The sequence below is a fragment of the Euprymna scolopes genome, chromosome 2 (genome assembly GCF_053919585.1).
Source record: "Euprymna scolopes isolate OS-2025 chromosome 2, ASM5391958v1, whole genome shotgun sequence".
Lineage (NCBI taxonomy): Eukaryota > Metazoa > Mollusca > Cephalopoda > Sepiida > Sepiolidae > Euprymna > Euprymna scolopes.
Window position 1 is genome coordinate 6,377,194 of NC_136483.1, and position 17,430 is coordinate 6,394,623.

A 17,430-nucleotide genomic window follows, 5' to 3' on the forward strand; every position below is an offset into this window, starting at 1 on the left:
AAATCTGCAAGTTTCTAATCTTTACATTAAAGTGAATTTGAGTGTTTATTGTTCTAGTTCTATTAATAAGATAAACCGACGTGGAAAATGTTTATAACGATTGCAATGACAACCATAACAATGACTTGAAATTTACTTTAGCGTTAATAAAACGTGTGAAGGATCCTTGCCAATACTTGGTAAAATTCAGTTGTAAAAAATACACTCTTCTGGGGGTTGAAACTTAAATCCTCAATATGGGCGATACTCATAATATAATTGCGAATTGCTTAGGACTTCTACCTTGTCATGACTGACGGAACGGGAAAATGCTACCCTTGTGAGTTAAATAAAGAGTTTTAAAAATCCGTACAAATTGCCAAGTTCGATAAAATAATTACTGAGTTCGAGAGAAAGATTCCCGAGTTCGACAGAAAGATTCCCGACTTCGACAGAAATAGTCTCGAGTTCGACAAGACGGAAGTTACATCGACGCAAACGTTTGCAAATTTAAGATGAAAACAATTATTCGAAAGATCCAAATAATACAACTACTTAATCCTTATCTCAGAAATTGAAACACGTTATCTTAATATTTATTTTAAACGTTATTTATTTTTTTCATCTGACACGTTTCAGATTGAAACCACATTTTCATCGCTAAACGTATACTTTAAAAGGCCGCATCTTTAGCGTAAATGCAAATTTTATGTTAATAATTCAGTACAGTTGTTTGGCTTTTAAAAATTCATTTACTTTATTTATTCATTTTCCCGTCTGCCCTTTTCGTTCTATAGGAATTTATCCAATATGATTCTCCTTTATTCAATCGACCTTGCTGTGGGGTCTGCGCCATCCCCGGATTATATCTCTAAGGGCTAACGCAGCAATCAATACCAAGTACGTGGCTTTAATCTCGCCAACAAGACGAGACAGGACGAGACTTTACATCGTATCAGACTGTTTACGGTGGATCATGCCGGCGGCATTATAGACGAGGACAATGGCTTTTTTTTACCAAGGCCACAAAAAGACGGACCATGTGTCTCGATACACTCTACAAGAATGAAGGAGGCGAACCCGACCCTCCATTGTAGGCTTTATAGCCTACGGCGATTGAAACAGAGTCAAAATCAATTTCGCCCATAGAAACGCATCGATGTTAATCATCTTATAAAGAGAATTGATAAACACTAACTCTGCGCCATTGTGACGACAAAAGTTGATATCTTTGTATGCATAAACGTCAGTTTATCGAATGATAATTCTTCATATTTCTCCTTTCTTATCTCCCATAATCTCGTTCTATTGTTGTTTTTGAGTGCGATTTCCCGTCGCTCTGAAAGACTAATATCGAGCAAATCCCTAAGTGGTGTCGGTTGCCCGACAAATATCATGCACTGTACTTAAAAGAATATATAAAGTGGGAACCTCTGATATTGGGATGGATTACTTATCTTTTAATAGGCGCATAAACTCAGGATAAAATTGGAAAAGCTAGCAGGACTATTGACTCACGATAAATATCAATGTAGTTGCTACAAACGTTTGCAAAGATGAGGCAGCTAGAAATTACTTTGTTCTTTTAGTGTTAAAACACTAGAACTCAATTAAGTAGAATTTTTCTTGTGTTAGGTTAAATCAACATCTCTCTTCTACTCTGTTATCGGAGTTCTTGCGTGGAGATGCGAGATCGGGACACGACAGATGCTGGTAGGCGGCATTAAAATATGTGTTCGAATCCGAGTAAATTAGAGGGAGATATATTACTTCTGTCCATGAAACACAAACGAAAGTAATACCGGATTAAGACAGATAGATATAACTTGTAAAAAAAATGTCTACGTCAATTAAACCGTTAGTATTTCCATTTTTCCACGACTTTCTGTCATTAATGTGCTACATACATAATAATCTTCAGGCAGTGAAAGTTATGATATATTGGCACTCTCGTTTATAACACACATAAGTATAGTTTATAGATGATATAATATGTAATAAAATAAACGTTATTCAAATAAATAAATAACGACTATGGATTGAGACCTATGCATCAATTTTTACCCTTTCCGATATGATCTATGTACTCACAGAATGTCTTCCTATGATTAAAATTGGTCTGCATGCATACATATGTTTGGGAAGAAAGAGAATCAGAAAGATCTTCGTCATTGCTGGCTTTTGAAGAGTTGGCATAAATTTTAGTGTCCTCTGCATAAATGTCTACAAATGATCTTAGAATATGATTTTGGATATCATTGATAAAGATTAGCAAGATAGCTGGGCCCAGAATGGAACCTTGAAGGACGCCAGCGTTAATACTATGTTTCTGATTTCTGCCCATCAACAACTACTCTTATTCTTTCCAACATTTTATTGATTTGAATTTGTAACTTGGAGATGATTCAACAGAGATAATGCATAGTTGTTCAGCAGCATGCGTTATTTTATTCCAGATCTATTGAGTTTTCATGGCAAGATCCAATTGGAACTGGAGCAAAATATTCAGCAGTGGTTTTGATGCTGTACACAGGATTATAGGCCCGACTTTATAGTTTGAATTTACTACTGTAACCATCATGGGCTTTGGTTAATATCTAAAACTGGATGCTAAGTTCTTCAAGAGATATTTCACTACATGGCAGATCCTCAAAATAAAGAGAAAAGCAAAATGTGTTTCATCCATAAGATTTAAAAGGGAAACTAATGCATCCTAAGAACTATAGCCCTATCTCTCGTCTTTCTATACTATACGAGTAAAATGATCGACGGATTCTGGTCCGAATATAATATCAAGTGTAAAACAGCAACATCTTAAGCGGCCTGTTTTTCTTATAAGAAGATTATGTTGCGTTGAACTCAAATATATTCAACATGGAATCGATACGTTTGTAAGAAATTGGCGCCCTACAATTAGGTGTTAATTTTTCGTATGTTTGTAGTTTGATACAAATATGCAGTTTGTGCGGCTACACAAGAAATATATGAAAACCAATTTGGGAAGGAAATAAGGTACTTTTTTACATTAGGTCCACTTCCACAATTTTCTTTGAAATGACGACTTAATATAGTTTCCACCATACTAAATACGAAAATAACATTTAAATTTTGCAGAGACAAGTAGTTATCGATATATAAAGACCGGTATTATGCATTGTAATTATCTGGTGGCCATGTTTTCACTGCCTTCACTAGACGTTGTATCAAAGTTTACAGTTACCCAAATGTGCTGAGTTAAATCCTGAACGAAGGCAGTGAAAAAGTAACATTCAAAACAGAGAATCAGCAACTATGTCCCAAAGCCTAGCTGGAGTCCGTACACAGTACCCCCGTAATAATGATAACGGGTTGGGTTCGAGACTCCTAATAAACGGTTCCCCAGTTCGATGCAAAACACCTTATGAAGGCCGGAGGGCAAAACGGCCGAAACGTAGTGACTATAACAACCAAGATGAGGAAGTCAGTCCAACAATCTCAATCAATGAAAACACCTCATCTCAAAAATACAGACGATTACTATGATAAAACATCATGTTTCATTTGCAAGAAGAATTCTCTGCATATAACCAGAGACTAATCTTCAATGGGAGTCATTAAGATTTTTAAAGGATAGTTGCAATTAAAATATGGATTGCCATATGAAGCTATCTGAAGTACATAAATTAACTTCCTATTATTCTAGCGTCTTCAAGTCGAGTGTAAAACGTCGGCGAACAAAGGCATGTTACACAGATGGTTATTTACTCTCGCAATGACACACATTTAAAGACACGCTCTGGTGTCTGTATATGCTTTGTATTATTATATTACCTGGTTCTGTATATCCTAGAGTGGTGTGATTAAAACAGATATGTATAACAAGACGTGTATACGTCATATAGCTGTTTATGTAATGTTCGTCAAACTCGCGTGTGTGTGTGCATTTTGTACACATATAATAAACAGATATAAATACCATCAACAACAGATCGATAAACGCAGACATACAACAATTTACAAACAGCCTTAAATAAATATCTTTCTGGAAAATAATTCAGGTCAACAGCGGGAGAACATACCCAGTCCATCAGTTGATATTAATTGAAGAAATTGACGAAGGTCGTAAGATTCAGTCTAAGGAATGACAATTGACAGTCTTACTATATTTTCAAGAACTTATATTTAATCATGCCCCCCCCCCATTGTAAATTGCGCACAAATTCTTTTTTTTTTAATTACATTTTCACCCCAAACAAGGCACATTGCCACTTTAATGTAGGGGGCTACTATCAGGGGAAATGTCTACTGGGGTACTATGTAGGGATTAGGGCAGCGAGATGTTGGTTCACGTTGCACTTGAACTTATGCATGTCAGTACAGTTGGGGAAGCAGTGACCTGGAATGGAATTCCAAAGTCTAGCAGTTCTGGGGAAGAAACTACTGGAGTAGAAAGATCTTTTACATCTAGGGATCTCTACAGTGTGGGGTGGAATTTTGTAGCTTGTCGGGTCTGTCGAGGGTGTTCACGTCGTGGAGGCACAAGTGCTTGCAGTTCTTCAGAGCATTCACCATTATAATACTTGTAGAACAGGCAGAGGGATGCAACGTTTCGAAGATGGGACAGAGGCTGAAGTTTAGATGCCAGTTTAGGGCCTATCAGATTTGCGACTCTCTTTTGAACCCTGTCAAGGAGCGAGAGACTAGTAGCCGATGCACCGGCCCAAATATGACAGCAATACTCCATACATGGGCGAATAGTGGCCTTATAGAGGTACAGGATACTTTCGGGTGTTAGAAGTTTTCTAGCACGGTAGAGAGAGCCCACCTTCCTCGCAGCGGCCCTGGCAATGCCCTCGATGTAATTGTTCCAGCTCATGTTTCCTGTGAACGTTAGGCCAAGGATCTTGAAAGACGTACTCTCAGATAAAGAGTTGTTGGCCATTGCTATAGGTGGTAGAGAAGGTTTCTTGTAATTATTAAATAAAAACAGTTTTTTCTTGGTGGCATTGAACGTTACCATCCATTTTTGTCCTCATTCCACTACTGATTAGAGGTCATCCTCTAGTGTTTCTGCCATTACTTTAGATATATGTTCATTTGTTTTCCTGTCGTGCCTGCTATAGAGTGTGGTGTCATCAGCATATATACCCATCTCACAGGCAATTTTGTCGGGGAGGTCATTTATGAATATAAGGAACAGCAGAGGACCAAGGATAGATCCCTGGGGCACTCCCGCATTTATATCATATTGTTTAGATGTACGACCGTCGAGGACAACCTAGATTTTTCTCTTATCTAAGAAGGATTTAATTATGTTAAGTATTCTACCAGTGATACCGTAAGATCTAATCTTCCTGAGGAGACCCTCATGCCATACCCTGTCAAAAGCCTTAGAGATATCTAGAGCTACCGCTCTGCCCTCTCCCGCTTTGTCCAGTGAATGGTATATGCGTTCAGAGATTACAGTGAGGATGTCTGCCGTGGAACGGGCTTGTCTAAATTCATATTGATGGTCGGTCAGAAGTTTAGCATCTGTAAGGTGCTGGACTAGAGCATGGTTAATTAAGGTCTCAAATATTTTGGAAAAAAGTGGGAGGAGGCTAATAGGGCGATAATTTAATGGGTCAGTTCTTTCGCCAGAATTCTTGAATACTGGTACCACAGAAGCAGTTTTCCAACAGGTCGGAAAGCAAGATTCATTAAGGCATTTGTTGTAGAGTTTGGAGAGAACTGGAGCTACTTCGGCTGAGCACTTTTTTAATAGCACAGCTGGGATGAGGTCGGGTCCGCATGCTTTGGAAGTGTCAAGGTTTTTTATGATAGCATGCACCTGAGCAGGGGTGATTTCCAGATGGTCTAGCGTGGCTTCTGTCCACATAGGAAATTGAGGTAGAGGGTGGTTTAGAGGGTCCAGTGTGGAGTTTGAGGCAAACCGACTGGCAAGCAAGTTAGCCTTCTCGGTTGCTGAGCAAAGAACCTCGTGATTGTTGGTTAGTGGGGAAATTGTTGATTGCCCATTATTTACTACACTGTTGTAGATTTTCCAAAAGTCACGAGTTCCTAGTTTTTGTGCTTCGATGCGTTGTTTAGTGGTTTCCGTAAATTTCCTCTTAGCTGTCGCTATTTCTTTCTTAACGTTACTTCTAGCTTCTATGTACTTTTGTCTGTTTGAACTGGACTTATGCCGGTTATACCTGCGGAATGCATGCTGCCTTTGAGCAATGGCAGTTGCGCGAGTTGAAGTAAACCATTGGGGAGAGTGGGGCTTGCTATAAAATTTCCGCATGGGAACATGTGCTTCGATTGCAGTTTTGAACCATTCAGTGGTCTCGGTTGCACACTGTTCAGCAGGAAGAGAAAAATATTTCCCCATGGGGCGTCTCTGATAAGATCTCTGATAGCTTCCCAGTCAGCCTTTTTATAATATCTCGTTGTTTTGAGCACTGGCTCTTCAGTTTTGGGTCTAGAGTTTAGGGCGATTTCAACCATTATCACCGCATGATCAGCGTTCCCAAGTGGGCTGTCGGCTTTCGTTACACAATCATCAGGAACTGTGGTCAAAAACAGATCTAATAGTGATGCGTGTTGTTCTTCCTGATCAGGGAAGCGGGTTGGAAAAGTAACAATTTGCGATAGGGAGTGAGATACAGAGAAGCTATGAGTTGCGCTGCCTACTGCATCTGTGTAAGTAGAAAATCCAAGCTAGTGTTTGTGATGGACATTAAAGTCACCAAATACATGTACTTGGGCGCTAGTGTCGAAGGAGAGTTCTGTGTCTATACTGTCAGATACTTTGTTTATTATGGTGCAATCTTGGGTCGAGGGAGAGCGGTAGAGAAAGTAAAAGTAGCTAATGTTGTGTTGCATGATTAGTCTAAAGCACATAAAGGCTTGATCATCCGTTTCTACGTTTGTTTCTCTAGTCAAGGGAAGGGTATTACGAATGTAAACTCCAAGTCCGTGCATATGTCTGTCAGAGTCCTTACGGCAGAGTGGGAGGTATCCAGGCATGTTAAAGTAGTTAGAGGGGATGGAGGAGTGTAGGTTAGTCTCACTTAGTGCTAAAATATCCGGGGTATTTGTAAGGAGAAATGCTTCAACATCAGCTAAATTAGTTCTAAGCCCACGGATATTTGTGAATGCAAGCCTCAAGGGAGGAGGCAAGTTGGATTTGTTTGACCCTAAGCCTGGTTTAAGCTTATTTTTAGATTGTACTGTCATCATGTTTTTTAACGAGTTTCAGTTGGGTTAGGGGAAGGCGAACAGGAGGTTATGCAGAATATCACACATGCATCACAAGTAGACCATCAGCTGACCCTCCATCAACTAGGACTGTGGCCTCAGGAAAGCCCACCGGGAATGAGTGCAGGGTCCCTTTCCATGCGCGCCATGGCACTGCAAACATCCCGATATTATTCAACTGTTGATGGAGCAGCCGCTCTAAGCGCTACCAAAGAGTTAGGGCTCCTGTACTACCAGTCGGAAACAGCGGCCAGTAACTGTCAATCCGGTACCCTCAACCCATCAGAGGAAGGTCAATCCAATCTAATTGCTCAGGCATATGTGGTACTCAAGCATTCATTGTATATTCTTGCTATTTTCCTCCGACCGATAGCTTCCTCGGCTTAAAGATTCATAACCAGCTAAGAACTCCAGTCCCATCTCTCTCTAACTCTCTCTGTTTTTATATATTCAACTAATCCTTGCTATGACGTTATTCAACTTATACCTTTGTACATGTAACGTTTGAATTATGTTTTTGGATCTTTTATTTTAAATCTATTTTGTTTATTCATCGTATTCCTTCCTTGATTGTTAAGTTAAGGTCAGTATTTTATTAACCATCATTCTTTCAAAACATTCTCTTTTTCGACATAACCATAATAATGTTCATTATCTAATATTTTACTTTTTAATAATAATAGTCGATTTCCCTAATTCGACTATAAGCAAGCAACCCGATGTTGCCCCGAGATAATCTAACAGTATATGACAAGTTTAAACATTAAAAATCTATTTCAAACTTAACATACTTATGAAATATATCCAGTCGGTAAGCAATAACTAATTAATCGTTGTGTTTTTGGTCATTTAATCTTTCGTTGTTAACCCTATCGTACATAGCTATTAGTAATATTTTTCGGCAAGCAATTTTAGACGATTAGTAACTTACTATTTAATAACAGTGACATTTTGTAAGAATTAAATTTGAGATTTATCCATGCATCCCCATGAAACAATGGTCAATCAGTGTTTCGTAAGTTTAAACACATTAGTGAATCTCTTGACAAAGGCTTCCTTTCTAGGGTAATTGCTCTCGACATATCAAAGGCCTTCGACAAGGTATGGCATAAGGGTCTACTTCACAAGATTTCCAGCTACGGTATAATTGGAAATGTTTTTTCAATCATTAAATCATTTCTCTCCGATAGGCTCATAAGAGTAGTGGTCGATGGACAAAAATCGGAGGGTGCAATATAAATGCTGGAATCCCTCAGGGGTAAATCCTGGGCCCAACTCTCTTCCTGATCTACATCAATGACCTCCCTAAACACATACTTAAATCATTCGTTGACATCTATGCTGATTAAACGACCATCTACGGCAACGCATCAAAGGCTGTAAATGAAAAAGTTCTCTCTGATTCTCTCTCTTCTGATCTCGAGCGCGTGGTTCAGTGGGGAAAGACGTGGCTTGTTACCTTTAATGCATCCAAAACCAAACTCCTATCCTTACATCATCAACGCTCTGATCCCTATCTGGAATCAATTGTGATGGATGGCTCTCGTCTTGGTGAGGCTCCGTGTTTTGAAAAGCTTCTGGGTTTGACCTTTACTCCTGATCTGAAATGGAACACGTACATCAAGTCTGTTGCCAAGGTCGCTGGAAAGATTGTGGGATCCTCCTACCGCTCCATAAGATATCTCACTACTGATGCAATTCTCTATCTATATAAAAGCCAAGTACGTCCAAGGATGGAATACTGTTACCATATCTGGGCAGGAGCTGCTAAAAACAGCCTATCCTGCCTTGACAGAGTACAAAATAGACTTCGTGGCTTAGTGGGGGGATGTCCTTTTCTCTACCCTGCAACCTCTCTCCAACAGAAGAGACATTGCGAGCCTATCCTTGTTTTATCGTTATTTCCATGTCAGGTGCTCGTCTGAACTCCAATCTCTGGTCCCCCCTCGCCAATCTTTCACGAAAAACACCCGTCTAGCTGATTCTACTGTGGAAAATTTCCCCGTCTCTATATCTGTGCCTAAATCAAAACGTGGATTCCATGAACAAACCTTCTTTCTTAGAACTGCACGCCTGTGGAACTCTGTTCCGTCTGCCTGGTTCCCACCGGACTACAACTTGGATGTCTTCAAGTCCAACGTTAACAAATTCACTAACGTAATGTACTTACAATAACCCTTATCACTGAGTGGCTTACGGGCCTTGATAAGTGGTGATCACTATGTAAAAATAAACAGAAAAAAAACAATAAGACCAATATTTGATGCATTTGTCGTCAAGAAAACGAGTATCGTTAGAAAGCCTGAATTGGCAGCACCAGATGCTCAAACATTTATTACAACTCTGGATATATATATATATATATATATATAGAGTGTTCTTAATTTCACGATCTGGTAGATATGCCGCTGCTTTGTCGATCTGCCGGGTTGGAAGGGGAATCAATCTCATGTACACAAAAGAAAGACAAACTCAATGCTCTATTCTACGGATTAAATTCACGATAAGATATACAATATATATAGTTATATACAATTGTTCGTAGTTCAATTTTGCTCCTGACATACTCTGTTGAGTCCAAAATAGATTAATTTCTCTCACGGTATAGCGGTGGAATGATGCGGGAAGAGAGGGTGGCGATTCTTCGATTGTGCTTGACTCTCTCCAAGACTCAGCTAGATTCTCACGGTTTCGACGATGAGATCCGTTCACATAATGGGGTGAGGGGTGGATGGAGCCGCTTCGGGACCATTCGTAACTAGTTACGTCACCTCTAGGGGAGGCTCCGTCTTCCCCGGTGGCACCTATCATTCTACAATGCTCTCATGCCCCGAAAAGGTCACTCCCACGATCTCTGGGTTATGGGCATTGTACTCAAACCTTAGTCTCAATGTGGAGTCATTATTCGTTGACATCGAAAACGAAATTGTTTTCGTTACCTCTTCTCAAAGTGACATTGAGTTGTCGCCTTTTCATAAAACAATGAAATTTATAAACCCAATCTTTCTCTCAGCAAGGTCTGTTGCCGTTGCCCGAGCAGACAGACAATAATTAAAAAATAAAGGAAATCCTATCTTCCCGGCTTCTCCAGCATTTCAGGATTCTTGACACCCCGCCCCCGTGGGGAGCCCAATCGCACTTTGGAACGGCCACGTCACACTGGTCATTTGTCTGGCAATAAAACACGGAACTTCTAAATGATGTAAAAAAGATTTTCAGACGTTCTCAATGATTTGATAACTGACCACAATAAAAATATATTCGACATAAACAGAAGAGAAGACTCAAAGCTGTGAATTTCATCATAACAAAGATGAAAAAAACCCCCAGAAAGTTCTATCATAACTGGAATGTAAATGAACTTCAACATTTCAGATGTCCTTTCTACCTGAAAGCCACATTAGACAAAAAGAGCACTGCAGTAAAGGATAGCGTTGTCACAAAGAATAATATACCAACTGGAATCCTGTAATCGAAATAAGAGTCTAAATAATAGAATTACAATTGGTTAATAACACACACGAAAAGATTAGATAGTTACGATTGTAAAGAATATGATAAAAGATGCAGGATATCTTATTTGTAAAATATCTGTTGCATATAACCAGAGAGTAATCTTTAATAAAGGACCTTGATTGTGAGTCATTAAGATTTTCAAAGGGCATATAATTGATATAAATTCTAAATATTGATTTTATCATTTGAAATTCAAACATATATTGCCATATAAAGCTTACTAGAGTGCATAAATTATATATATATATATATATATATATATATATATATACGAGCAAACAGTTAATAAAACATGTTAAAACTTTATAAATATTATATTATAAAATCATAAATATTAATTCTTTAATATTTATAATATACTTTAATTTTACCATCTTGGATCATTTTTGTAAATTTAATTGCAATTTTTATTTTATATATATATATATATATATATATATATATATATATATATATATATTCCATTTTCACCCAAAAGAAGGCAGGGGACATAAGTTGCAGGAATACTATGTAAGGAGTTAGGCAGTAAAATATCTGCTTACATTACCCTTAAACTTCTGCATGTCAGTACAGCTGGGAAAGCAGAATCCCGGAAATGAGTTCCAAAGTCTAGCAGTTCTAGGGAAGAAACTATTGGAGTATAAGGCTTTCTTACATCTGGAGAGCTTAACTGTATAGGGGTAGGACTTCGCTGCTTGTCGGATTTATTGGCAGTATTTACATCGAAGAGATACTTCTTGCATCCGTTTTTACTTTTTGTTTGTTTTCCCGTCCGACTTTACTTGTGAGACCTTCGAGAAAATGCCTTTTTTCAAATTCTGATGACAATATTTGGATCTGAAATGTTTTATTTTATAGTTTTTACAACTAAAATAATTTCCTTTCTTCTAGAAGAAAATAAAAACAAAAGAATAAAAGAAATCATACATTTAAAACCAAGCTTTTATCTTTACATCATCAACGCTCTGATCCCCATCTGGCATTAGTTGAAATGAATGACTCTCATTAAATACGTTGCCAAGGCCGCTGTAAAAATGGTGGGATCCTTCTATTGATCCAGTAGATATCTCACCGTTGATGCAATTCTCTATTTATATAAGAGCCAGGTACGTCCAAGGATGGAGTACTCTTGCCACATTCGGACAGGAGCTGCTAGTAAGGACTTATCCTGCCTTGATAGAGTTCAAAATAGACTTCGTAGCCTCGTAGGGGATGTTCTTTTCTCTTCTCTGCAACCTCTTTCTCACAGAAGAGATGTTGCGAGTTTGTATCTGCTTTATCGTTATTTTCATGGCAAGTGCTCGGCTGAGCACAAATCTATGGTCTCCGCTCGCCAAACTTTCACAAGAAACACCCGTCTAGCAGAAAAGACCATCACTAATTTCGTCCACTCTTTATCTGTGCCTAAACCTAAACGTAGATTCCATGAGCAAAGCTTCTTTCTTAAACTGCACGCCTATGGAATTGTCCTCCGTTTTCCTGTCTTCTAGCTGACTACAATATAATTGTTTCCAAGTCTAACGTAAACAAGTTTTTAATGAGCCGTTCCATACAAGTAAACAAATTTACCGAATTTCTATTTCTCACGATTACTATATTGTCCAATTTCTATTGTACACTTTTAAACCCTTATCCTCGAATGACCTCTTGGCCTTCATTAGTGGTGAAGACTGTGTAATAAAAAATACATTTTTCTTGGCTTGTTTAAAATATTACATAAACTAAAAGAATTTCAATTAATTAAAGCAGTATGCTTCAGCAAATAGCTTATACTGAATCGATTTTCAATTATCATTTTTTACTCGTTAATCATATTTTTTTTATTTATTCCAACATGTAGATCCCTTTGCGCCGATAATTTGCCAATAATAACTATATTTCTAATTGAATGCTTAAACAATTATTGTTCTTTGCTTCCCGAAAGTATATCCGTTATTTCTTGTGCATAAACTATATAATCATATTATTGCCTTTCGCTGTATTATTGATATCGAATATATATATATATATATATATATATATATATATATATATATATATATATATATATATATAATACTAAAACTCTGTCGTTCTTGGTTGTTTGCTTGTTTGCTTGCGCACTATCTTCCGACTACTACTACTACTACTATTCCTCCTCTTCTTGCTACTACTATTACTTCTCCTCTTTACAACTACTACTACGCCTCCTCTTCCTCCTCTTCCTCCTCTTACTACTACTACTACTACTACTACGTCTCCTCTTCCTTATCCTACTATTACTACTACTGGCTGACATGTATTTTCCCTACTACTACTCTACCACTGCATTTTTTACATCGTTCATTTCCGTATTACGTTGAAGTTATTTTAACGCAATTTTCTTAGAAATAAATCTACTATTTTACAATGTATTGTTTTACTGTGTACGTTATTTTTCACGTTTAAATTAAAAGATATTTCAAAATTTGAATTTAACTTTAAGTATTATGGTACCTGTTCAGTGCACATTTACCCATAAGTATTGTAAACAACTTATAATTCAATGTCTGTAAGTTTTTTTTCAAGAATAAACAATTATAAACAGAACGACTCATAGAAATCTATCTATATTCTTTTTTTCATTTTAATATACTTTCATAGAAATGTTTCTGTTATGTCACAAAAAAAACTATTTTCTTTACGTCACAAGTGTAATGTTCATACATTAATTCCATAGCTCATATAACATACTGATCCCTTAGGGAATGTTTTGCAACTATTCTGTATTACAACTATACTATCGCAATTTTCTCACAAATAAATCAACTTTGACCTGTTGAAAACGTATTTTTTTTACTGTGTACGTTTTCAGCGGCCTAATTTTCTTTTTTTTTTTGCGTTTTATTTAAAATCCAAATAAATTTATTTAAGATCCAAATAAACAATTGTTAATACTTTTTGCATTTTCTTTACATCGTTCATTTCCGTATTACGTTGAAGTTATTTTAACGCAATTTTCTTACAAATAAATCTACTATTTTACAATGTATTGTTTTACTGTGTACGTTTTCAGCGACCCAATTTAAAAAAAAAAATTTTTCACGTTTAAATTAAAAGATATTTCAAAATTTGAATTTAACTTTAAGTATTATGGTATCTGTTCAGTGCACATTTACCTATAAGTATTGTAAACCACTTATAAGTCAATGGCTGTAAATTTCTTTTTTCAAGAATAAACAATTATAAACAGAGCGACTCATAGAAATCTATCTATATTCTTTTTTCATTTTAATGTACTTTCATAGAAATGTTTCTGTTACGTGACAAAAACCATTTTCTTTACGTCAAAAGTGTCACGCTCATACATTAATTCCATAGTTAATATATATTGACCCAACGGGTCATGGGTAGTCTAGTATATATATATATATATATATATATATATATATATATATATATATATGTGTGTGTGTGTGTGTGTGTGTGTGTGTGAGTGTGTTTGTGTGTGTGAATATATATATATATATTCTCTTTTCTAACGTAGTAATAACTAAAAGGATTATATATATATATATATATATATATATATATATATATATGTTAAAAAGTAATACTTTCATAAACGTCCATATAATAATTGAAAAAAAAAACGGCAGATATAAATCGACAATATCGATGCTGTCGCCTTTTTCTAAAAGAATATTGAATATCAAATATTTATGAAAAGCTACGCAACAAATTTTGTAGATTAGCCAACGCTCAATACCTTTAATCATATTTACCCTTTCACCTATCTTTTTTCTATCTGAATATATATATATATATATATATATATATAAATATATATATATATATTTAATAAGATGATTGTAAATTTATAATTGAAATTAACAATTAAAAATTAAAAATCGGTTTCATTAGAAGGAACACAACAAAGTCAATAAATTGTACGATCTTTTCGGAAACGATGCTTTTAATGAGATAGACATTAAATCAAAGACAATAATTTTAACATATAGTTTTTTGAAATAAAGTCTCCTCCTCAACAAAAATATTTTTTATTTTTTTAAAGACACCAAAAATAAACCTAGCATTTTTTAAGTAAGGCAGATGTATCTGGGAAATATTTAAATATAAAAGAAAATATTTACTTTTGATATTGATAATGAGGGAAGTATAATAACCTATATGCCAGCTTTACACGATCTTTCGAAAGTGTTTTCAAATCTACTTATTCTTAGCACAATATAAATGATTCGCACAAGTGCAGTCGTGAAACACTTAGCGAACAGATAACAATCCAACGACTCTCATATAACAATTTTTACTCATTGGCAGAAACTTTTCCTGGATGAAAATTCACAATAAAGTTTTCGACATGTCTGAATTCACTAAATACCAAATTTCAAGTATGCAGATCAATAATTCGTTGAGTATATAGTGTGGGACACAAGCACTCGTCTAGTTACCACCACTATTTACAGTTTCCCCATCTCTGTACCTGAATCTAAACGCAAACTTCATGAAAAAGGTTTCTTTCATAGGACTGCCCACCTTTGTTACTATACAGCGTTTATTTCTAGATGACTACAACATGGCATCTTCAAGTCTAATGTAAACAAATTATGGTGTACATTACCTCATAAATAATCAGATTCTACTCAATTTCCATCACTAACTATCACTATGCCGTGCACTTATTAACCTTTGTCCTAAAGTGGCTCTCCAGCCTTGAGAAGTGATGACACTCCTGTAAAAAAAGTAGAACTGCAAGAGACGAAGTAGGAGAGAAAACGAGCAATTAGAAGAGAAAGAACAAGAAGATCAAGAAACGAAGAAAAATACCGAGAGATAGAAATGGTTTACAGAAAAAGAGTTTTCGTTGTTTAGCAAACTTTGTAGCTTCTCATTTCACTTGGCTTTGGTCCTAATGTAATTTATTGCAAGTTTAATTCCCGCTGATATCCGCCAATTGTGCTCCAGTCTCTGTTCGTGTGACCGCAGGCAAAAATAAATTCAAAATTCAATATTTTTCATTTCTAAAACGATTACAGAACACGCCGAACCATTTAAATGCACCCTCCTCACACCTCGTACCCCCAATCTATACGCATCCTCATCTCCATCTATTTACCCGCGTACGTAAACGTATAAATGCATGTCGGAATTCCGAGAGGCGATGCCCTTTAGACACGAGTTTAATCGTCATCTAACTCTCAGTTTTCACAAACTCTCCGTCTCCCTCTATCCCCCTTTTGTCACTCTCGGGGTTTATCTCTCGCAAACAAACGCGAATTGTTTATTTATTTATTTTATGGCTTTAAATAATTTAAAACGGAAAAGTATAATTTTTAAATCCATAATAATCAAAATATAACCGCGGGAGACTGGTAATCTCTTACGTGAGATTCGGGTTGCTGTATTGTTGATTTCACCAGCGGCGTCGCTTCAAAGACAATTTTATATTGCATTGCAGAATATGACGAAAAACTACGCGCTGAAAATATACATCATAAATATTCATTCTTAAACGATCTGTAAAGCACAGACATAATATGTATAATATACACATATATAGATATATACATATTATGTGCGTGTATATATAATTTATATGTTATACATTAACGTATGTAATATACATATGTGTATATATATAGAGAGAGAGAATGAGAGAGAGTAAAGAGGGAAAGAGAGAGAAAGAGAGAGAGAGAGGGGGGGGGAAAGGAACACACCAAGCCATATCTCCATCAACGTTTCGTCTTTATCCAAAAGAAGGCTTACAATAACGAATTTCATCCAGAAAAAAATCTTGCTTTTGACGTTCGTCCATGAAAATGATTGCTTTCTCAGTCTTACACCGTCAGTATCGGAAATGATTTCAAGAACTAATACAAAATAGAAAAAAAGTCGATAAATAATTACGCATTTTCCTGAAAATACGATAATTTCTTTCAGCAATTCGTCGTTACGTGATATTACCTTAGCTATGGTAGACCATAAGGCTTATGAACATTATTTGTATTTACAAACCTCTGTTATCTCCGCTTTTTTCTTTTTTGTGTTACGGTGACTAGGATTCCTCAAATGATCACCCAACTGGTACTGGCTAGCCTCATCGTTGCTTAACTCCGATGATTGTGATGGCAACACCCAACACACACCCCCACACACACACACACACTCACACACACACACACACATATATGTGTGTGTGTGTGTTGCTCATGAAAAAAGAAATAAACCCTTATAAAGTTGATCCTTCACTTAATCGTCAAAACAAACGTTAAAAATACTTTACAGGACTAAATTAACTTCATTTAGGCCTATAAACGCTACCGCAGTTTCTACCAAACTATCATTACATTTTTGATGTTTTAATTTCGCCACGCGAAAATCGATAGAGTGATATAAAAAATGGAATTATTTTTAAATTCAGGTACTTATAACATTTTTGCATATATTTATAGCAAATCATCTTAAATCTTATTAAGACAAAAAAATATTGATTCAAAAAACTTTAAAAAAAATTAAATGTGTTTTTAATCGAACAAAAACATGGCGGTGAATGTTTTTTTTTTTTAGAAAATTTAACATTTTAATTTAAAATTTAAAATTTTATTAAGAATAGTAGAAAAAGTAATTATTCTGCTTTTCATATGATGAAATTCAAGCTTTTTCGTCTGGAATAAACAAGTTGCTCAAGAATAATGGATTTTTATATATTTTAATTCGTTAAAAAACAAAAATAAA